This window comes from Rhinolophus ferrumequinum, chromosome 16, assembly GCF_004115265.2.
Source record: "Rhinolophus ferrumequinum isolate MPI-CBG mRhiFer1 chromosome 16, mRhiFer1_v1.p, whole genome shotgun sequence".
Classification (NCBI taxonomy): Eukaryota; Metazoa; Chordata; class Mammalia; order Chiroptera; family Rhinolophidae; genus Rhinolophus; species Rhinolophus ferrumequinum.
Genome location: NC_046299.1, coordinates 16,481,030 through 16,504,864, shown reverse-complemented (window position 1 = coordinate 16,504,864; position 23,835 = coordinate 16,481,030). Strand labels below are relative to the sequence as shown.

The 23,835-nt window shown below is 42.7% G+C and overlaps 1 pseudogene; it reads left to right on the top strand.

Annotated features, from left to right (window-relative positions):
* The first annotated feature begins 16,531 nt into the window (after positions 1 to 16,531).
* LOC117035791 (EP300-interacting inhibitor of differentiation 1-like) lies at positions 16,532 to 17,104 on the top strand (annotated as a pseudogene).
* Positions 17,105 to 23,835: the final 6,731 nt, after the last annotated feature.

Sequence of the window (23,835 nt, the reverse complement as noted above, 5' to 3'; positions counted from 1 at the left end):
AGATTAAAGAGATTTGCAAAAATGTAAAAGCAATGACACTTTTTTCTTAGTAAATACTCTTTTTGGAAAACATAATTTTCTCATAGAAATATGTTATTTATGTTAACATGCAATAGGTTTATTATTTTAAATGAATTACACGTTTTAAAAAAAATTCTCCGTTTTATTTTTTCTACCATTAATATTAAACAAAAGTTCTTTGGGGTCCTCAATTAGTTTTAAGAGTTATTAGAGAATGACTGCTTAGAAGCTTAGGTAGCCAGCTGTTGTTTTATAGGGTTTATTGGCCAGAACCTACCTGAAAAGGAAACCAAGCAGAACTGAGAAACAGAGAGTCAAAGTCCAGATATATACAAATATTTGGACCAAATTCCTAGCTGTGGCATGTCTGCAACCCTAAAGAAGACTTTCCAGTTATAAAAGGCAATAAACTATTTTCTTTGTTTCAGCCAGATTGAGTTGGGCTGTCACCGGGAGTACTGACCAATAGACTCATCGGCCTGCTGGGCTGGCTCAGGTCTCTCTGTCCTTGGCTAACGCCTCAACAAAACACCCCCTGGACATTGTACTTTTTGTTTATTTCCATTGATAAATGTTTAATTTTTTTTTTTAAAGATTTTTATTGGGGAAGGTGAACAGGACTTTATTGGGGAACAGTTTGTATTTCCAGGACTTTTTTCCAAGTCAAGTTGTTGTCCTTTCAGTCTTAGTTGTGGAGGCACGGTGCAGCTCAGCTCCTGGTCCAGTTGCCGTTGCTAGTTGCAGGGGGCACAGCCCACCATCCCTTGCCCGGAGTCGAACCGGTAACCTTGTGGTTGAGAGGATGCACTCCAACCAACTGAGCCATCCGGGAGCTCAGCGGCAGCTCAGTTCAAGGTGTCATGTTCAATCTTAGTTGCAGGGGGCGCTGCCCACAATCCCTTGAGGGACTCAAGGAGTTGAACTGGCAACCTTGTGGTTGAGAGCCCACTGGCCCATGTGGGAATCGAACTGGCAGCCTTCGGAGGTAGGAGCACGGAGCTCTAACCGCCTGAGCCACTGGGCCGGCCTGAAAAATGTTTAATTTTTAAATGCCTACAAAATGTGATGTGTAGGTTAGTCTCCTATAATTCAACTCATCTTATATATCGACATGTATTTTTTTAATTTCAATATGGGGTTATGATAATGTGGATTAGGACCTCTAATGCCTGGAGACCCTAAAAACCCCAAATTATCCTCCTAATCCATTACCACTGACTTTATCATGGGCCTATAAACAATACCATGGGCAACAGGAACCCCCATCCTCCACCCCATTTATCCTGTCACCTTTCCACCATCCCACACAAACTTTAATGCACATGTGAATCACCTAAGGAACTTTTAAAATGCACTAGGTCTGGGGTGGTACCTGAGGTTGTTCGTTTTTAACAAGTTCCCAGGTGATGCCTGTACTTCTGGTCCATGGATAGCACCTAGAGTGGTAAGGCAGTAAGTCCTGAGGAGACAGGTTAGTTAGTATGATTGCTAGGGAGACAGGGGGGTCCCTGATGGAATAAAGAGAAAAGCAGCCATATCCTGAAACCCCAGGTCCTGGAATGTCTCCTTCACTCCCGGACATAGACATGAGAACATGATTGAGGTTAACAATCTCAAAGCCCTTCTAGACAAAGGAGCAGATCTGAGAGGTAGGAATGGATTGGTTCATTAATCCCTTCAGGATGAGCAAACAGGACAAACCTAATAGATGAATTCAATTAGAAGGCACCAGCCGCCTTCCCCAAACAGGCAAGGGAAGGTATAAAAGTAAGAGCTTCTGCCTCAGTCACAGGCCACCCCCATTCGAGACCCCCTCCCTGTTCGGGAGCTCTGCCGCTTTGCTTTCAATAAACTATCCTCTTTTTAAAACTCTCTGCTTCTCCTGGGTCCGTGTTTCCATTCTTCGGTCTCACGAGACAGGATCCCGGCCCACACCCAGAAACTGCCGGCAGATCCAACATCACTTACATCATTTGGGGGCTCACAGAAAAATATTCCGACTTTACTGGTTTATTCTCAAGTTTGACATTCACAGTTTGTTCTCTTCCCTAGGAAACCCAAAAGTCCAGAACAGGTATGATTTGTCATTTTATTCATCCATGAACTTCTAACTGGGCAAGCTTTGAGACTGACGAATGGTATGAGCCACTTAGCCAGTGACAACCTGCTTAACAGTCTACCATCCATTTTAAAAATCAAACCAAAAAATGCTAAAAGGTTTATAACAGTAATGATAGTTCCCTGTGCTCCCATGCTTACACCCCCATAACTTCCAGTCAGTCTCCAACCACTCCCCGCTGTTTCAGCTATTCCTTTGGATATTTACTTCCATGTTTCTAAATAATGTGCATACACTGCGTTCATTCTTTTTTTTTTTTTTTTTTAAAGAGGGCACAGCTCACAGTGGCCAATGAGGGGACTGAACCGGCAACCTTGGGGTTATTAGTTCCACACTCTGACCAACTGAGCTAACGGCCACCCCAGCCCACTCATTCTTGAATGCATTTCAGACACTATCCATGGACTTCCTGTAATGTATCTGAGAGTCTTAGCTTGCTTACACTCCCCCTTCCAAACCTCCCTCCCTCTCATTCTAAATCGATATTTGTGTTTTTGTTATTGTAGCGGAATAGATATGAATCACTCCTGAGCCAAGTAGCAAACTGGGATCCCATTGCCTTATACTTTTTTTTTCAGTTGATTATTACCTCTTTTTGTTGTTGTTGTTATTTTCCTTTGACCCCATGGATAGGTCTTCCCAGTTTTGTAAATAGAATTTTCCAGAGTCAGATATATCTTTAGGTTCTTTTTTTTTCTTTTTTTCTTTTTGCCTGGAGCTTCCCCCGACCACGGGACTCTTTCCCCACTCCTGCCACTTCATTCAGTTCCAGATTGCCCTCTTCAACCAGTTGCCCTCTGAACTTACCACATAGCTGTTGTCCTTAGACTGTCACTGCCGTCATTCGAAGTGCCCTTTGGATCTCTCCTTGTTTTATCTCCTATTTCCTGGTGTCCATAACTTTCTTTTTCTTTGTTTGTTTACTTTTGTTTTCAGTAGCGCATGTATTCAAATAATTCCTGAGTAGCATGGGAGGTAATGTTTTTGAGATTTTGTAACTCTTGAAACGCTTTTCTTCTACTCTCAAAATTGATTGGGAGTCTGGCCAGGTAGAGATTTCTGAAAATCATTTTCATTTGGAATATTGAAAGCATTGCTGCATTTTCTTCATGTTTTTAGTGTTGCTATTGAGAACTCCCATGCCATTCTTATAACTGTTCCTTTGTTTGTGACCTGATTTTTTTGTTCCTCTGGAAGCTTTTAGGGTCTCCTTTATAACCCGAGATTTTTACATGTCACTGCATTGTATTTGTGTGTGTGTGTGTGTGTGTGTGTGTGTGTGTGTGTGTGTGTATGTGTTTTAAATTCATTCTGCTGCTTACTTTCTGCATGGAGACTCACATGAATGTTGTGCTTTGACGTCCTGGCTATCTTTCCTAAGGCTACCTCTGCAGCGAGGTCAGTTTTCCCAGCTGCTAGGTGCTGTCTCTGGCCTGTTCTATGGGAACAAGCCAAGCTGCAGGTAGCTGAATGATAGCCATATGGACGCTGTACTGCCCATGCTTTGCCCTGGAGTGACACAGTTCAGGTCCACCAGTCATGAAACCAGGGCACTATGGGTAAGACAGTAGTCTATGTGACTGGTCCCACTAAAGCAGTGCTCAACCTACATGGCCATACCTCGTGGTCCTCAGAGCCATGCTCCCCAAACTACGTTCTGTGTGACCTTGGTACCACAAGGTGCAACTCACATATAGGATGCCATAGTTAAATCTTAGGAAGGCTGCATTCTATGTAGCTCTCTCTTGGAGATTCTCAATGGAAATCTGCATACTAAAGGTTCTGAGGTCACGTAAGAAACTAATCTGGTTGACTTCATCTCTTCTTTCCTCAACTATCTTACCATGTAATCATTTTAATTCAGGGAATACCTACTAATATCCCATGAAATACTGGACTCTAGCAAATGCCAGTGAACAGTACTGTAAACTCCGTAAGAGCAGAAACTGTCAGCTCTATTTCATGTAGTACACCCAGGAGCTAATACAGTGCCTAGCACATAATAAGCCCTTGAAAATTGTTTGTTGAATAAATGAATGCATCAGTGCATGAATGATGCTTTCACAAAACCCTGGTCTCCTTAGTACCCTCTGTATCTACAAAAAGTGAGATCCTTTTAGTGCATTACCGATGTTGTTTTGCCAGCATTGACTTCTGTGCTGGGGTCAGTTGTCTATTCCAAATGACATGTTTCTCAGGATGCAATGAGATTTTAGGCATTTAAATGTGTTCCCTATGTGTACAGGGCCGGACAAGTACAACTGTTTCCCATTAACCCAGCCAGTCTGCGGCCTCCCTCTCTCTGTGGTTTGGGCTGGAGAAGCACAAGAAAGTCCTTCCCAGTGGTTTTTGCATGTGGTTGGCAAACATCTAACACCAGTCTTGGAAAAGGAAGGGCGTACAGCTGCTCTGACTCCACTCTGCAATTCTGGGCCAGTTGGGCAATAACGACACTCCCGGTCCCCCTTCTCGGGAAGTTGCCAGGTTCAGCCTACATGTCGATCTTTGAGAAGAACAGTGCACCAAGAAAGGGAGTGAAAGAGTAAGGCTTTGGAAGTGTAGGGTTTGGAGGGCTGAGGTGAGAGAGAGAATGTGAATATCTTCTTCTGTATTATCCTCAAGTGCAGGAGTACTAAATTAATAGCCTGAAGTCAAAGCCAGTCCCCTGCGGGTTTTTATACTGCCCGTGAAAAAAATATTAAAAGAATAATATTTCATGACATGTGAAAATTATATGAAATTCAACGTTCATTTTCAAAGATAAAATGTATAAAATCTTATTACAGATCAGCATTAACAAACGATCACTTGCAGTAGATTTTGATATAGAGGGCATTAACTTTGAACCCCATTAAGCAAAATGTCATTTCTCAAAAAAGAATTGCATTCTCATTAGGAGAACTGTATTTTAAAAATCAACAACTGTACTCTATTATTATTATATTTTGAATGTTATCAATAATAATCTCATAGAAATTTGTTTTCTCCTTGCTTTTTAAATGTCTATAAAAGCATTGAAGCTATAGCCTCAATTTTGTCTCTTGACTGCAAGGCCTACACTGCTTACTTTCTGACCCTTTATAGAAAAAATTTGCAGACCCTTGCTCAAGTGGGTTACCTGCTATGTTGGAATGACTTAAGCTGTCACATGTGGCAGAGGAGAAAGGAGCTTAAGTAGATCCACTTAGTCATCAAGTCCTAATGGGAGCCTCTTGTGTACTAGGCTCTGAGTGTACAATTGGTAGATAAGGCTGCCATGTTCCCTGCCCACAGGGAGCTTACAATCCAGAGTCAGGCCACTGGAAGTTCACCAGTCTGCGTGTGCATATCGATAAGATGATGAGTCAAAGAACGCCTAACAACTGTGGAGATTTAAATGTGTCAACTTGTCAGTGAGTCACCTTGGCCAGGGTACAGCTGCCCAGAAGCCCTCTGAGAAGTCCCGGGAGGGTGTATAAAGAAGGCAGGATCAGGCGAGCACCATGAGACCAGTAGGGGAGAAGCCAAGTCCAGGAAAGTCAACCAAGATAGAGTTGTTCTGTCATATTGGTTCAGGCAAGAGGCCAGAGAGCTGGCCAAAAGCAGCACCTGCAGATGCAAAACAACGAGGTGAGCAAAGCTGCCTGTGCTAAGGACTCCTTCACATTCTACGCAGAGAGGGGCACGGCAAGGGCACAGGCCTCTTCCTCACAGGAGGCTGAGTAATTCACACAGACCCACTCCTTCCTCTAGATCTGGACTCTCTCTTTTCTTATGGCTGCAGCCTCTAGGGAGTTCACAGGGGAAACTGAGGTGTCCAGGCTGGTGAAGCCATGACACCTTTGGTTTGAGGCAGCATCAGTTGATAGTCTGGTCCACCCTCTGTGTCCAGGTTGGCAGGTAGCAAAACCCACTCTAGACTTGTCACCTTTTCTCAAGATGGAATTATCCCAGAGAGGCTATCTGGGTGCCACAATGCCCACCCCCGGAACTTCCCATGGAATGCTGAGGAACTGGGTCAAAGGTCAGAAGAGGAGAGCCTCCTCAGGACATTCCCTTAGCTCAGCCCTTGTCCTTATGCTGCCAGAAACCACCCAAGAAATGGTTCCGAGGCTTGTCATCGACTTAATCCTATCTGCCTGATAAGAGCAGGTGGGATTCTGTGACCTAGTCTTGCTAATTCCCACACCCGGGAGCAGTCTGGCAACATGGAAAGAATATAGGCCTTAGGGCCCTGTGAACCTATCTGGAGTCCTGCTTCTGCCACTCGGTAGCATCTCTGTCATTTGACCTTGGCAAGTGATAACTTCTATGAGCCTCAGGAAATTTGTGTATGCAGAGAAGATAATCATTTCACCTGTTTAAATAAAAAGTAAAAGTCTTCTTCTTGACCAATTCCTCTGCCCCAGGATACATTATTAATGCTTGGTTCAAATACTTTCAGACTTTTCCCTAGGTTTATACTGACACAGATAGGTATGTATGTACATATATGCAAATTTTTACACAACAAATATTTAAAAAATATAGTATTGGTCTGCATCTTGATTCATTTTCATTCAACAATGTCTCATACGTCATTTCAGGTCCCCACATGTGAAACTCTTTTACCGACAGCATAGTATTCCTTAATATGAATATGTGGTCATTAATGCAGCCTACTGATGGGTATTTAGCTTGGTTCAATTACAAACCTTGTTTTCTTACAAACTTTGCTGCAATGGACATGCATGTTTATGAAGCTATGTTATTATTTCTGTAGGAGAAAGTCCTGAGAGTGGAATTGCTGGATAAAAACTATACACATTTAAAGTACACTCATTGGATTCTACCAAACCACTTTCCTCCCAAAGTTGCACCAATTTACACTCGCACTCATGGTATATGAGAACATTCATTTCTATGTATCCGTGCAAGCACTGGGTTCCATTAATTTTTTAATTTTTGCATTTCCCTGACAGCAGTGAAGTTGACCATCTTTTTATGTTTATTGGCCATCTGCCTTTCTTCTGTGAATGATTTGTTTATATTCCTTGCCTATTTTTCAGTTTGGATGTTTGAGTTTCTCTTGCTTCTAGGCCAGCTTTGTACATTAAGCGTGGACATCTGTTGGCAGAAAGAAAGGACACTGTGTTTTGAAGTACCTTAAGGTGGGGGTGGAGGACATCTGGAGCAGGTTCTAGGGTGCCTGAGGTCTGTGTTAGACACTAGGGATATTTCTCTTCTGTCTGTTAAATGTAGCAAATATTTCACCTAAGTCTGCTACTTACTTTTAAACTTTATGCAATATATATATATATTTTTTTATCATGTAGGAGTTCTAAACGTTTCATATTCAAATCGGTTATTTTTTTCTTTCTAGCTTCTGGGTTTCCTGTCTTGCTTAAGAAATCTTTCCCATCCTGCTGTTACATAATTAGTCTACTCTGTTTTCTTATAATACTTGTATGGCTTCATTTATTTACATTCATATCTTTAGTATTTCAGGAATTTCTATTTGGAGTAAATGAGGAATTTATGTTCCCAGCCTAGATGATGCATTTCTGAGGTTTTCTTCTCTCATTACTCTGAATGCATTAAGGGACCCATAATTTTTTTTTTTGAATAAAAAAGACCAGTGTGCAGTGTGATCCTATTAATTACGCATTTATATAAACAATTCTACTGGTTATTAATACAAATGTTAATATTGGTTATTTCTACACAATGGTATTGCAGGTGCTTTTAGTTTTTCTGTCTTCTCATTGGTATTTTCTTGTTTTTCTACATAAATGACTATCATTTGTGCACTGAAATGTGTTTAAAGAAAAAAGTATTGGAAAGAATGCTATTTACCCAATACCTCATACCTGATCTAAGCCTTATCCTTGAAAAGCAACGAGACTGTAAACTTCTCGGGGGCAGCCCCGTACTTCTTGGGTGCCCCTCCTGCCATGCATCGAGCCTGGCGCCTGACCAGCAGTAAAAGTGTATGGATCAATTGGTTAAATTTCTCTAACGCCCACAGTGTTCACATAGACATAAAGATAACAGCTGCGCTCATTGAAAAGGACATTTCTTCTGGCCAGAAATTGTATTTCCTGGTCCCCCCTCTCCCTCCTCTCACAGCGGTTATATGCCACACGTGTTGGGGAAAGTTCACACCGTCGACATGAGTAAAGGCAACACAAATGTGTATTCCAGGCCGACCCATCAGCACGTGTTTGTCAGGATCATTCCTAAATGGTCAATCTTCAAGAATAATTTGAGACCAAGGGATCACCCCTCCCTGTCCCAGTGGTTCATTTGGAGAGTAGCTGCTGTTTTCCTATTATTTGATTCAATCCTTGGGCCAAACGCTGATATGCAGAGAATAGGTATGACAGTGTCTCCCAGAGCACTCATAAAATATAAATGTCTTTTCTGACGTCTGTATGTTCAGGATATCGGAAAGCCCCCCCTTTAAACACCAAAACTTTATTTATGTGAAACATCTAGAAGGGCACTTTTCTAAAATACTATTCTGTAAAGCCCTGCCTTGCCAAACAGTAGATATAGAGTGCAGTCATTTGAAGTTTCCCTGGAAAGTCCTGTCAGTTATCACACTAGGCTCCTAGGCCTGATGGGCATCAGAGCCACTGCCATGTGTAAGCATGTTTGCCCTTGTACCAAATGGCTTTTAAAGATCTCGTTTCTGCCGTACAGTTTGTCTTTTTCCTTTCTTGCACTCTCGGTTGGCTTTTATGTTTCAGTCATCAGTCTGCCTACCTCTAGCAGACCAATTCCCTGCTAATCAATTGTTTGTCATCTGTGGTAGGCCAGGAAGCCAGAAAACTAAGCATATTCTCATTATATGTAAACTAAGAAAACACAGGCTCCAAGAAAAGATCTAAGTGGCTTTCTCTGAGTAAAGAATATGAGATAGACTGACAGGTAGTTTCTTTTAATTACTCAGAAATCTTTGGGGATTTTCTTCCTGGTTTCACATTGATGAAAGTGTTAGTCCCACTATACAGATGAGGAAAATGGATGCCAGTGAGACAAGGTGACTTGGTCAAGGTCATATGGTTGAATGGCAGAACAAACACTAAACCCTGGGTGTCTTCCTCAGCTTCATGGCCCTGTCAGGTTTGACCTTGTACATGCTTTCTTTGATGAGCCAAATGGCAGGGACTTGGCTGGGACAGAATTCACCATTGCCTTCTCTGTGTTTCTCGCCAGAAAAATGGGCCAGCTGTAGACCCTTGCCTCTCTGGGAGGTTTATCCAAATCTACCATCTTCTTGGATCCCTTCTGCTAACAAAGCAGGCCTCTTCATCATTAGAAGCTAGAACATGGAAAAATAGCTCTGTTTACATCCAGAGGGCTAGTTTATGGCTATGTTTACATCCAGAGGGCTAGTTTATGGCTGCTGCTTCCTGGAAAGCATTGTTCAAGCTTATCTTCTCTAGATAGTGAGGTGCTGAGGGCTGCACAGTTCTGACCCAGATTGAAATCAGCTGCAAAACACCTAGTCCTAAACACACATGCACACATGCACACACACACAATCTCAGGCAATTTAAGCCAACTGCAACTCACTGACTCCTTCCCAGAAGGCTGTGAGCTGAGCCAAGGCAAGCTGGCAGAGCAGCAAAGGTCCCGGGGCACTCTGTGTGTTGAGCCAGGACCATTTCCCTGACCTGTTTGGGGGCCTGCCTCCTGCCCCATATGCTTCATTCTCACCCCTTTCATGCAGGGAGATGACTGGGTGAGCGGCCACATAGGAAAGAGATGGTGAGCAGTGGGCGAGGGAACACTGAGGACCAGGAACAAAGGGCAGCTTTTGACCCCTGCACACTTCATGTAAACACTGAACTATTTTATTTGGGAAACTAAGTCCTTGTAAACATGAAACCTCAGTCTTTTCCTTTTAGAAATTCTACAGTTTGGTTGCTCCAGGTGGTGGAGGACTAACGAAAGTTTACAGCCCCCGTGACTCCGATCTGCCCACTGCCCTTTCAGAAGCTTCTAATGGCTTCCAATAATCTGGACCCATAAAGTCCAAGCTATCATTCAAGACCCTCCATGGACTGGCCACAGCTTTACTTCCCTCCTACCCTGGAATCACCTTCTTTCTGCTCTCAACTTCCGTAGTCTTTTATCTGTACCCTTCCTGGTACACTTATCACTTTCCATGGCATACAACACTTATTTTTATGGGGCTATGAGCGCCTTAAGGGTGGGTCTTATGCTTATCTTTGAACTCTGAGTCCTTAAAACAGTACACGTTGTTTTGGAGTGCTCAATAACATTTGTCGAATTAAACCAGGAACTGTCCCACAGGGCAGAGTTCACCTTGAGGTAGACAACAAGACATTCAAGTCCCCGCTGTCCCTGAGCAGAAAGGACGCCTTCCCCCCAGCCTGCACCGAGAATATTTTAGACAGAAACCTCAAGGTCATGTGTCTCAACCCTTGCGTTTCAGAGGCAGGGAGACTGAGACCCAAGTAGTGGGCTAGAAACAATGGATGTTGTTTCATTATAGCTAAGAGAGCTGAGGTTCAGTCATCAGAAGTCGCTTTTCTAAAGTCAGACAGATAGAAGGTGGTAGAGCTGGGGTTTAAACCTGGGTCTGCCTGACTCCCAGACCCTTTTCATTGTATAGGGGCACAAACCTCAGCCTCTGAAAATCCTGCTGTCCTGTTATTGTCCCAAAAAAGGGCTTTGGCTGACGAAGGCCAGAGAGAGTTTAGGCACCGAGGCAGGTGGCACATGGCTCCAGTCCAGTCTGAGCTCTGTGATTGGAGAAGCTGTTGATGAACTCTGCCTGTCCCAGGCCTGGCAGCCCAGCTATCCAGCTGGGTCTTTTCACAGAAGACCCATTAGGCGGCTACTAGAACATCACACAAAGGCTTTGTTCAGAAGGCACAGTGTTTACCAGTGAAAAGTTTGTGTTGGCCATGCTGGCAGGGGTAAAGGAAGTAGAGGCCTCCAGCCTCCAGCCCACAGGGCATTGCTCCAAGAGGGCAAAGCCTGCAGCTCCCGAAAGGGAAGAGTGTGGAAGGGAAAAGAGGGCACTTGAGCCAAGAGGAACCCAAGTAAAAACTTGGGAGAGAAACAGCCTGGGTGGTATTCAAAGCAGTGGATTAGGAACTCCGCAATAGCTTGAATCAGTTTTTGTGTTACCAGACTGCAGTGGGCATTGGAAACCGCTCAGGTTAATAGGTCACTTGGGTTTAGATTCTGCCTCTATTGCTTATGAGGACTCGGGCATTTTTTGATTGTTCTGAGACTCAGTACCCTCTCTTGGGTGAGGGGATATTAGGAGTATCTTGCTGGGTGTCATGAGGGTCAGACACCCTGGTGTACGCCAGGCATACAGCAGTCACTCAATAAATGGTGGCCTTTATGAATTTTTGTGAACACACTCTCAGTGCCCAGATTTATGAGTAAAAGGACAGGGCTACAGAGACCACAGGGTAATGGTGTCAGATGACTGCTGACTGAGAAAAGGAAATGAAATCACTATGAGTAGACCCACATTTAGAGGAACTCTGCCCCAGAAACAGTTGGGGGGAAGAAAATCTGTTTCCAATTAGGCAGCAGCCAATGGAAGGACCGTGAAATTTAGAGTTGTTGATTCATTAATGTTTTAAATTTAGCGTGTGTGTGTGTGTGTGTGTGTGTGTGTGTGTGGTGTTTGGTGTATATGTGTGTTGTGCACTTGTGTGTGTTGTGTGGTATGTGTTATGTGTATATATGGTATATGTGTGTATAGAACACTGTATGGTTTGTATTTATGTATGTGTATGTATGTGACATGAGTAGTATGTGTATGATGTGTATGTATGTGTTTGCAGTATGTGTTTATTGTGTGTTGTGTGTTATCTCTACAGTGAAAATTTACCTTCTAACTGGAGGCCTTGTCTTTCACCTTTAATACTGCTGTTAAAAAACAAAATTCAACTGAATAAATTTGAAGATCTGTTTGGATTTATTAAGTGATTCATGAATTGAATTGGGCAACAATCCCAACTAGAAGGGTGCTCAGAGGGGTTGTATAAAATGGAAGGTTTTTATAGGAAGAAGGGTGGGGCAAGGGAGCTATTAAAAAAAGAAAAGAAAGGATTGTTTTTCGATGTAGGTGTTTCTGGAGGGAAGGGTAAAGCAAAGGTTTTTTTATCATGCAGATTGCCTCTTCTTTCTGTGGGAGGTGGGATGGAGAGGACCCATTTGGCAGATTACTTTAATGGTGCTTGACCAGAAAATTCCAGGCTGATTGATTATATTTCTAGGAAAGGTTGAAACAGCAATCAGGTCAGGTATTAAATGTAGGTTTGGTATCATGGGCTTTAGCACAAGAGACACCATTTGGGCCTGCAGTTTTTTCTTTAACAGTGCTGAATAATGAAGGAAGGAAAGAAACATATTTATTATGTAAATGCTTGCATATATGTTTTTTGCAAAGGCTCCCAGACAAGGAAAAATAAGGCTCACTTATCTAAACTCAGTCATCTGGTTCGTTTCAGAGGCCAACACTAGACCCGGATCTGCCTGACAAAAGTAGGTATTGTTGACTTGACTCCTGAAAGACAAAACCCCCAAATGCAAATAGTCAGGGTTTTGTTCTATGGTCTGATCTTTGGGCAGCTTTTTTTATGTGGTGTGTCATCCAAATGACTTTGCTCTGTTCTGGCTCTCCAACCTGCAGCTTCCTGTGCAGCACTTCACCACCCTGGTTTTATTTTTGTCAGCTCTTCCTCTGAACTAGTCCTCACCCCAGGGCAGCAGGCTCAGTGAGAACAGAAACAGCTCAGGGGTGGTTGGGTCTGGCCCCTGGGCTGAGGCAGAAAATACCAACCCTGCCTCAGCCGGTTGGGCCAGAGTGTTCCTGAGACAGCTGGAGCGTTATTCTGCACGTTCTGCCTGGGATCTGGCGTGCCTGGGGTCCCTGGAGAGCTCCAGCTTCCTGCCATTCCTGAGGCCCCTACAAATTACCACAGTTCCCCTTCCTGGCATGTTCTCTGCAAAGCCAGGCTTCAGCTGCAAGCACCGAAGCCTGCTTATTGGTTTATTCTCCTGAGCAACTCCCTGCAGACCCAGTGAATGACAGGCAGGCATCTGCTGGGCTAAACCAGGAAGTGAAATCCTGCTAACACCTCAGACAAACTCTTGCACAGAAAATCAAAATTGTATGTGTTCCTTTATTCTTTCACCAAATTATTTATTGACAAGCACCTACAACATGCCTGACGCAGGGCTGGTTTATTTTTTTCTGCCCTTCAGGAGTCCACAATCTAGTGGGGAGCAAATATGAAAACAAAGATCTGAGCTGGGGAGACCAGCATGAGGCTAGACAGGCATATCATGGGAGCAATGGAGAGAAAAATGCTACACTCTGCCCTGGACCAGGGAGAACTTCTCACAGGAGATATTGTTTTACCCAAGTCTGAAGGATCACAGAATACAATAAGTAAAAATTACATCAATAGCAGCCAAAGTATTTTTATTAATTGGGTACTTTTGTCAGGTATCCTGCTGAGCACTTTACAAACATTATTTCTGAACAACAGCCTTAATGTTATAGGTGCTGTAATGATTCAGATGATTGTACAGGTGAGGCAACTGAGGGCCAGCAAAGATGAAGTAACTTGCTCAAAACTAGGAAACAGATGAGCCAGTATTTGAATTCATTTCTGCTGATTCCAGAGCCTAGGTGGTTATACTTTTTAGTAAGTTCAAAAATAAGAGTATTATATGGGATGGCTGGTTAGCTCAGTTGGTTAGAGTGTGGTGCTGATAACACCAAGCTTGCAGGTTCGATACCCGCATGAGCCACTGTGAGCTGCGCCCACCTTAAAACAACAACAACAAGAAAAGCCAGTATTATAAATAGGTATATGCTGAGAAGTCTTCCCCTTTCCTGGTGACTGCATACCCCACCTCGCTACTGTGCTCGTAGATGTAAAAGTTTTATTAGTTGCTGGTATATCCTTTTAGCGTTTCTTTATGCAAATGTAAACAAGTCTGAAAAAACATTCTTATTTCTGCCTCTTTCTTATAACATAAGATGGCATATATTAACACCGTTTTGTACCCAATGTAGTCTTGGATAATTTTTCTGCTGGAGTCTGTAGAGATCTTCCTTGTTCTTTTGTATAGCTGTAGTATTCTCCATTTGTTGATCCCAGCCTTTTGAACACAAGGCAGGGTGTTCTCAGCTCGGAAGACGTGGGAATGCTTTGCTAAACTGTTTAAATTTCATGGGGCACCAAGGAGCAAGGGGGTGATGAGATAGATTTATTTTTGAAAGATTTCTTACATAAATGAGAAGCTGCCTACAGCACAGCCTGCCTGGACATGTAGCCCCACCTGGATATCAGGGCACATACACTGCCACCCTAGTGGCTGGGGACAGCCCTTCCGTGAAACAAGTTCCAGCATATCTCTGGCCTTGCTGCCTGCAGCCCTGGGCCCCTGCTTTTTATACATCTTCCCTATGTTATGCCTGCAAAGTTTTTATAGAGCTTCCTGTGTCTTGGGTGCAGAAAGCACAGGTAGTCTTAATGCGTCACCCTGGGCTACTTCCCCACTGATTGTGCAAGAGTTCAAGACGTTCACAGGTGATACTTAAAGTGTTCCCAGGCCTCTAGTATGCCCTGGGAAAGCTTGCTGTCAGGGCTGTTACTGACTTAAATGCCTTTGAAAGAGGGCTCGAGTCAGCACTCCTTTTCTCTGAGATAGGGGATTCTCCCAGAGGATAATGCCTGTGGGAATAACTTTGGTCCTTGAAATAGAGGCATTTGCTCTTAAGATCATGTGATCATGCTTGGTAAAACATGACTGGCTTCTAAGAGGTTGTGTAGTTTCCAAAAACACAGCCCCCTCAAATGCATATGGCCACCAGTCAGCTGCCTTTGTGTTGACTAAGGTCTATGGCTTTGGGCTTTCCCAATTTTGCAGTGTTGGTTCCATCCTATTCTAGTGCCTTGACATTCACCTTATCTTTCCAAAGGATTCTTAAGAGACTGTGGCTCATAAGGGTAGCAGGTACCATATTGTCTCCTGGATGAAAAATACGTGTAGTCAGAGAAATTGGCTATAAGCAGAGTCTTAGGCCATTAGACAACCCAGAGATCAGATTGATTGGATCACAGCCCCAGAAAGAATCTGGGAGACCTTTTAAGTTCTACAACTTCAGAGCAGTCAAATGGCCTAAAGTCACGTACCCAATTACATCGCAGCAGAGCTAGGACTGGGATCCAGGCCTCTTGCCTTCTAGCCCGGGTCCCGTTCTACTGGGTTAGTGCTTTCCAGTGTGGAGCCCATAGATGTTAATAGATAGTATGTAAAAAAGAGTTCCATGGTCAAGTAAGTTCAGCAAATATTGGCTTAAAGAAAATTAAATGGGTTTACTTATGACAGGACTTCTCAGAGCCTTTAAAACACCATTGTTTATTGTGATCCTACAACAGGGAAGAACCCTTTTGTGGTGGAACATCTGTGGAGCACACAGTTAAGTCCCCACTTAACGCTGTCAGTAGGTTATGTGACTTTAGCAAAACAACATATAATGAAACCAATTTTATCACGGACGAATTAATATAAACAAGAGTCAAGTTCCGACATCATATTCCTGGTCACAAAAACATCACTCAATTTCTCAATCAAGACCCCAAATACTTGTAATATTAAATATTGAAATAAATGTGAGCTATACATATGTTTTAAGAAAGATTAACAGAAACAAGTTAAAATAATTCTTTTCCAACCTGTGTATTCCAGTTCAGGGTAGCCAGGGGCTGGAGCCTATTCTGGCAGCTCTGGGGGCAAGGTGGGATCCACCCTGGACAGGCCGCCCTTCCATCGCAGGGCACACTCACACACAGCCACACTCACTTACACTGGGACAATTTAGACACACTAGTTCAATTCACGTGCACATCTTGGGGATATGGGTGGAGGGAAAACAGAGCACCCAGAGAAAACCTATACAGACATCTGGAGAATGTGCGAATTCCACACAGACAGGGGCCCTGGTGGGAATCAATTTTTTTTTTCTCGTCAATGTTATAACGAAAGGACATTGAACGAAACAATGTTATTCGAGGACCTGCCATATTTTGACAGGCACGATATACTGCCATGTTGCCCCAAAAATAAGACCGAGCTGGACAATTAGCTCTAATGCGTCTTTTGGAGCAAAAGTTAATATAAGACCCAGTATTATATTATACCCGGTCTTATAGTAAACTAAGACCCAGTATTATTATATTATATTATAATGTTATATAAGGACTGGTCTTATATTATAGTAAAATAAGACCGGATCTTATATTAATTTTTGCTCCAAAAGACGCATTAGAGCTGATTGTCCGGCTAGGTCTTATTTGCGGGGAAACATGGTGGTTCTTCTCTTAAATAAGTTCAAGAGTTTATTAAAGAGGTACCATGTTGGAAATGAACGTGCTGTCCCAGCTGTATGAAGAGAGTGAAGACCTGCGGATGGATGCAGCTGCCTGGCAAGAGTGACCTTCTGCAGATGGAAGTAGGCAGCGGGCCCCAGGAGCCACCCCGGAAACCCTCCTGCAGTGGGGCCCTGCCACAGCTCCAGGAGGAAGTCCCGGCCAATGGCGCAGCCAGAAGGGGAATGAGGCCTTGCTAGTCAGCCTGGCCCCCCGGAGCAGCACGGCCACATCTGCCACATCGCAGGCCCTGACTTCAGAGTGAGGAGGGTGAGGAATTTGATTCCTGGGAGGATGACCGACTACGATTCTCCTATCCGGAAGAGGAGCAACTCAGCTGAGTGGTGCAGGCCACAGAGCATCCGCAGTCCTTGAAGAAGCACAAGATGTTTCTGAGAACACCCAGAGCAAGGGAAATAGCCCTGGATGGCAGTTTTCAGATGTATTGAGAAGACACTGTCTGATCAGTTGGCTTTTATTGAAGAGCTTTTTTTCACTTATGGTTGTCAATCGTCTGGCGGAAGAACTAGGCTGTGATGAGATGACTGGTAGACAATAGTCATTAATAAATGCAGTTAACAGAGGAAGAAACTACTTAAGGAGAGACCCAACATTCCACTGTCTCTTGGGTTTATTCCAAATACTTCTGTGCTAATGACAAACTTGATTTTCAAAAAAAATTTTGTTTTTGTTTTGCAGAATAGAATAGGGCAGTGCCTGTACAGTTGTGAAAAAGGAAGAAAAAACTGTTAAAAAGGAACTTCGTACCATCAAAACCTGTTTTCAGGAATGTCCTGAAACACGTACAGCTTTGACTTTGATTCTGATTATTTTCTTTGCATTGAGGAAAATTACTTTCCTATTACACTGTACGGGATGGTTTTGCAAGAATAAGTCATGACCAAGACAAACTGCTAGTACAGGAGCCCACTGATACTAATTACATGAGAAAAAAGTAACTAATGTACCTATTCAACTTAGGACAAGAGATATCTGAGTTATCTGGATTGAAAGCCTATTAAGAAACCTTTGAAGATTCCACTTTGTGGTATGTCCAAGCCATGGTTATCAAAGGCTCAATTTTTACTGTCTGATAAATTGAGTATTCTTAATGTCCCAGGACGATAAGCAAACCCAAAAAGGCAATACGTATCTTGTGTGCTATATCTTAAAATGTTTCCAAGAGCATCTGAAATTTTGTTTGTACACATATCTTGATCATTTATAAAGCTACTATGATCTGTAATTCAAGAAAATTCATTGTCTTGACCATTTTAAAATGTCAAAAATGAAAAAGTCCTTAGCAAATTTTCAAATTTAGACATTAAAATGTATGTGAAAGTACAGAGAAAAACTATTTTTAACATCCTTATATACTAGATAAATTTTCTGTATTACTTGCTCTCTTTCATTTAACTTTACAGGCAAAAGACCGGTTGAATTTCGTAACGTAAGAACTGTTAAGTGAAAATTGTTGAACAAAAGGAAAGCCCTACATTTAAAAACGACTTTATGAACAATTATGCCATTAATCTTTAAAGGTTTTAAATCTGTTCAGAAATCCACCTCAGTATCTCAGGTTTCCCTGTTTCCTCCTCTAATTAAGCTTATTATTGGTTATTGGTTATGCACCAACATTCGATATAATAAAATTTCTTGTTCTGTGAAGAAAAATAAAGTTTTTAAAAGTTAAATTCATGGGTGATGGAACTATGACTTTTGTTTAGGAAACATTGAGAGGTTCAGCTTATATTTCTGGCCTATTGAGGACAACATAGTGGAAGCTGCCGTACCTGACTGGAATGACTGATTATTGGGATATCCCAAAATTGCATTGGTCTTTACCGTGTTTCCCCGAAAATAAGACCTAGCCGGACCATCAGCTCTAATGCGTCTTTTGGAGCAAAAATTAATATAAGACCTGGTCTTATTTTACTATAATATAATACCAGGTATAATATAATATAATACAATACAATATAATATAATACCAGGTCTTATATTAATTTTTGCTCCAAAAGATGCATTAGAGCTGAGGTCCGGCTAGGTCTTATTTTTGGGGAAACACGGTATAACCAATTTTGTTTTGTTTTGATTCCCTGTTGTGGTTACTTTGAAGGCACTTTACTTCTGTAACTGGTGAGACACACAGAGGAAAGTCTGGTGGCATTTCCTGGTGGAATATCCACTCTGATGATGAGCCCAAACTTAATAACAGGCTGTATTCCAGAAGTTCTTGATCTTTTGGGGGACGTGACTCTCTTGGGGTGGGGGGGTCTTACGAAAAAATGTTACAACCCCCTTGTGCCAGAAAATGAATATTCATAATAAAATCAGCATAAAATTTTGGGATATTCTTGCACCCTGTGAAGCTCAATAAATCATTGGCCTAGATTCATTACCTTCAAGGAGAATGTTCTAAAAACAAAACACACACACGTGCACTCACACATACACAACACAAGAAACGGTGGTAAGACTAAATTGCCCCTCAGGAGTTATTTTCTTTCTTTTGAATTCTTGGTTGTTGAAGGGTGCCTTGTTGCCTACTAGTTCCTGTTTCAATGCTGGCTTGCTCAGTTGTGCTGAAGGGCTGCGGATCGTGTTGCTTTAAATGCAGAGTTTGGGGATTTCCTAGAGCTGCTTTAAAATGTCAGTCCTTGTTTTTCTTTCTGGAAGTTGCCCTTTTTGCAAAGGAAGGAAGGGAGGGAGGAAGGAAGGGAGGAAGGGGAGAGAGAGAGAGGGGGAGAGAGAGAGAGAATGGAAGGAACGCTGAAGGACAAGATGTGTTCAAGGAACCATATGGAAAAGGAAGGCAGCTGCACATACATGGTAGTAGGAAGCGATACTATAGCAGTCTGTAATGCGGCTGGAGCCAGACCTCTTCTCTTCCCTGGGCCTCAGTTTTCCATCTGTATTCTGAGCAAGTTGGCCTCAGTAGGCCATTTCCCAGGACCTTCTTCTATCTCAGACCTTCCATGGGGCTAACTTCATTTTTATTATAAATATTTAATAATAAAAAGCAATGTCTCTCTTGGCTTCCTCCTGTTCTCTTCTTATTTTCCACTACTTTTATTTCTTTTTGCCCAAAGTAAATAGAGGTTTGATTGGTTCCCTTCATTAACTACCTTTTCTTTTCCTCTGCCCAGCTTTGACCTCTGGAGCCTGTCCTCCACCCCTTTCCAGCCTTCGCTGGTTGTGCTTCCTTGGAGATCAGGCTCTCCATCTCAATCCATGACCATCCATTCATCTTATTTTTTAGCATGAAGAGTCCCTCATTTCCACACCAGGCTTCTTGGGCTCTACTGCTTTGTTTGGGTGGCAAGCAGCAATTGCGACACAGATCGGAGGAAGGCATAATGGTAGCTTGTGTTTGTCCAGGGCTCACTGGAGAACAGAGGATGAATTACGAGAAGTGGGAGGCCTTGCTGAGTACCCAATGTTCCAGAAGAATGCAAATAAAACCCCCAGAGATACAATCAGAGGAGTTCTTCTCTACCTTGACTCTACAGAACTAAGTAGATGGAAGGTGTGACAACTAGTGAGCACTGGAAGGCATGGGGCTGAATGGTCCCGTGATTGCACAATTCAGAGGAGCTGGAGTGTTCACAGGCTGAAAACTCAGGCTCTGTGTTAGATTTATGGGCTTTTGGGGAGAAGACGAACTCTCCCCAAGAAGATGAACTCTGCTGGAGTTCCTCAACCCTAACTGAGCTTGTTTCTAAATCCTAAGGTAAAAGGAGTGATTTGGTAGGAGAAAGGCAAATGTACCCAAGAAAACCCCTCAAAACTTGAATTGGGGAAGTAAAACCTCATCAGCCTTTCTTGGTGTATACTATTTTAAAATGTTGCATTTGCTTCTTTGTGCTATGCTCCACCTTACTCTATGTTCTTTACTCTAGGAAAGAGGTTCTTGAAAGTGCCCCATCAACAGCTTCTAAACACCATGCAAAGCCTCCCCCCCCCCCGCACCATTCCCCTCCTTCCTCACTTCCAGGCCTTGAAATGGACTCATCTGATAGCTGGAGGCTCTGGGGACCAGAAGTAGCCTTAGATATTTAACTTTTATTCAAGAGACTTGGGATTGAGTGGCAGAAATTATCTAGCCCAGGCCTGGGTGTGAAAAGGTCTGGACTCCCCCTGTCAACATGTGCAACAGCAGCACACTGAGAACTCATTTACATTTTGGCTCTGCTACCAACCAGCTGTGTGGCTTTGGGCGACTCTGGGTCTCTGATTCTCCATTTGTAAAATGAAGGGTTTGGACTAGTGATTCCCACATTTCCTTTTATCATAAAAGTCCCTTGATTACCAGTGACGTACTTTAGCCTCATTTGCCTCCTCTTTAAAGCAGAGAGAGTAATATCTGCTTTTCTACTTCATAGGGAGGGGGCGAACGTGCTCAATAAGCCTTAAAACACAACACAAATGTTAGCTAGCATCATTATCATCATTAGACTTCTTTATTCAGTTCTCTTTCTTCAGAGCAAGTTTCATGTCTTTTACCATTTGTGTAAGGAGTCATTCAGTGCCTTACAGGAACTCCTAAAAATTCAGTCCTTGGTCTGAGGAAACAGGATGTCAGCTCAGGTAAATGAAGTTGTTGTAAATGACAGTAGCATTTGAAAGTTCTTTGGAAGGAAGTGGGCTAAGACCTCTCTCAGTCCTCAAACGGAGATGGCCTCTTCTGGCCTCAGTGCTTAGTACAGAACTCGGGTTCTCAAATGCGGCTTTGCCTAAACAACGAAAAGGCCTTGGAGAGTTCCAAGGACAATAGTAATTTGAGGTGCTTATCTTTTGCCTAGCATCTGTGCATTTCCAAGTAATTTACCCACATTGACTCATTAGCACTCCCAACCCTACATCAACTTTCTTTGCTTTCACCTTTGGGTTGAAGGGATGTGATATTCTCTGAGCTTTGAATTCAGAGAAAGCCCTTGAGTTGAGAGTGACAGCCCTTCTGCCCACACTTGGTGGAATTCTCCTCTGCCACTGGTGGCAAACCCTCTCTTGTCCCACACTACCACCACTCTGGTAGTGCCATGTCAGTGCCTTGCCTACCATCACATGGTGTCAGAACTCGATTGGCTCCTTAAGGACTACCTGCCGTGGCTAACTCCTTCTTTCACAGTGCAAGAAATTGAAGCATTCAGTTGACCCAGAGAGGGGAAGTGAAATGCCCAAAGCAACACAGTTAGTTAGGGACATAATAACTTAAGAGGCAACAACTAGAAACTATCCTCCATCTTCACCCATATACACCCTAACAAACCAAACATTCTTTTCTTTGTATTCCTCTGGGCATCTCAATAGTGCTTAATCCTGAGAGGTATGGGGTGCAGGGAAGACATTATGCATGTCTGTCACACAGCATGCAGTTTCCATTGCCACCTCTGAAGAGCTATCTCATCCTGGACAACACTAGTGTCCCTTCTTCTCCTAAACTGGAATGGGTCATTCTTTTTTTTTTTTAAACTTTTATTTGTGAGTGTGTTTTTCTAGGAACCATCAGCTCCAAGTCAAGTAGTTGTTTCAATCTAGTTGTGGAGGGCGTAGCTCACACTGGCCCATGTGGGGATTGAAATGGCAACCCTGGTGTTACGAGCATCGCGCTCTAACCAACTGAGCTAACCTGCCGCCCCTGGAATGGGTTATTCTTAAGGGAAATGGAAATTGTAATTCCATCATTCTGGGTAGAATGAGTTAAGGCAGGGGTGTCCAAACTGTGGCCCGCGGGCCAACTGCGGTCCGCAATACATTTTTTATTGGCCCGCAGCAAATTCCAAAAATATATTTAGTTTACTTAAATAAACCAGGTGAGGCAATACGTACTTCACCTCGAGTGAGTGGCCCGGCTGTTTGTGTATTTTACTGCATATGGCCCTTGGTAAAAAACGTTGAAAAAAGTTTGGACACCCCTCAGTTAAGGAGAAGGGCTCTCTCCTTTTCTCTCACCCAGCAGCTAAATTAATATAAGCCCATAGGCACAGGGCTTCAGGAAATAGAAAATCAATTTGTGAGCAATTATAATGTGAAATGAAAATGTACGTTGTGGCTCAGAAGCCTGGGCAGACATTACCTACCATAAGGTAGAATATAATGATACCTTTGGCCAAAAACAAAGCTTAATCAGCTCTGTACTTTTCCCAGAACAGGCATACAATAAATATTTGGAAATTGATTTGGTGGGCAAACATTCTTCTCACTTGGATACTTTTCCATTTGCAAGCTTATTTTTTAAAAAATTTTTTATTCTATTTTAGTGTTTAGGAAAGGGGCAGGTGGCCAGTGTTCAATACAGCTGGAAGGAATGTTAGTGATAGTGGCTGTCATCTATATTTTCCAAACTAATTTCTAAGTAACATTGATTCTGCGTATCTTGGAAAAAAAGGGGGGTTCTGTATAAATAAGTTGGGGAAACGCTACTTAGCTTCCTACTCTGGTTCCAGAAGATTCTTAAGGCACATTAGCTTATTAAAGAAACTGAGAAGAGTTGGGGGAAAAGCAGTTTTAACTTTGTTAAAACAATTTCCAAGTCGATTTGATTATGGAACAGTCTCTCCCCATTTTTCTTATGATATCCGTTAAAGTTCAACAAAATTCACGTTCTTTAGAAAATACCTTGGGAATTACTAATTGAACCCAATTTCTGAATTTTACTGGTGAAAAAAACAGAGGTCCTGAGAGGGGCTGAACTTCTTACAGGTAATTAGTGGGGGAGCTAGGACTAGAATCCCATTTCCTGACTGCCTGGTCAACTACACCCAACTAGAGGGGCATTCCCTAAGGTGGGTTCTGGGATGCCAGTCATCATGTGTAGTCCTCGAGAAAATGGTTAAAAAGGATATGAACATTTTACTCCACAGTGAGTCCTTTTGGGGCAATTTGGTAAAAGATAGAGGTTGTTTCAGGTGCTTTAAAAATGGGTAATTGTATCCTACTCTTTTGTTATTGCACAGATCTTAGGGTGCCTGCCCATTGCAGCCTGGATATTCCATAGGTGCTTAATAAATGAGTAAATGAAAGAACCTAGCAGGGGTCAGAGGAGGTTGGAGGCTGGGAGGAAAAAGGAAAGGGTCAGCAACTGAGAAGGAGTGTGAAAAGGAAAAAAGTGGAAAAAGAGAGGGGTGGATGAAAAAAAAGGAACCAGTAGTCACTGATCAGCAGAGAATAGTTGAGCCCTGGCAGAGAAAGGGAAGGAGATAGCAGCTGCAGGTGATTGAAAAACAAAACTGAGTGACCAGGAAACTTTGCTTTCAGAAAGTAAGAGTGACTCATGAGGCTAATTCA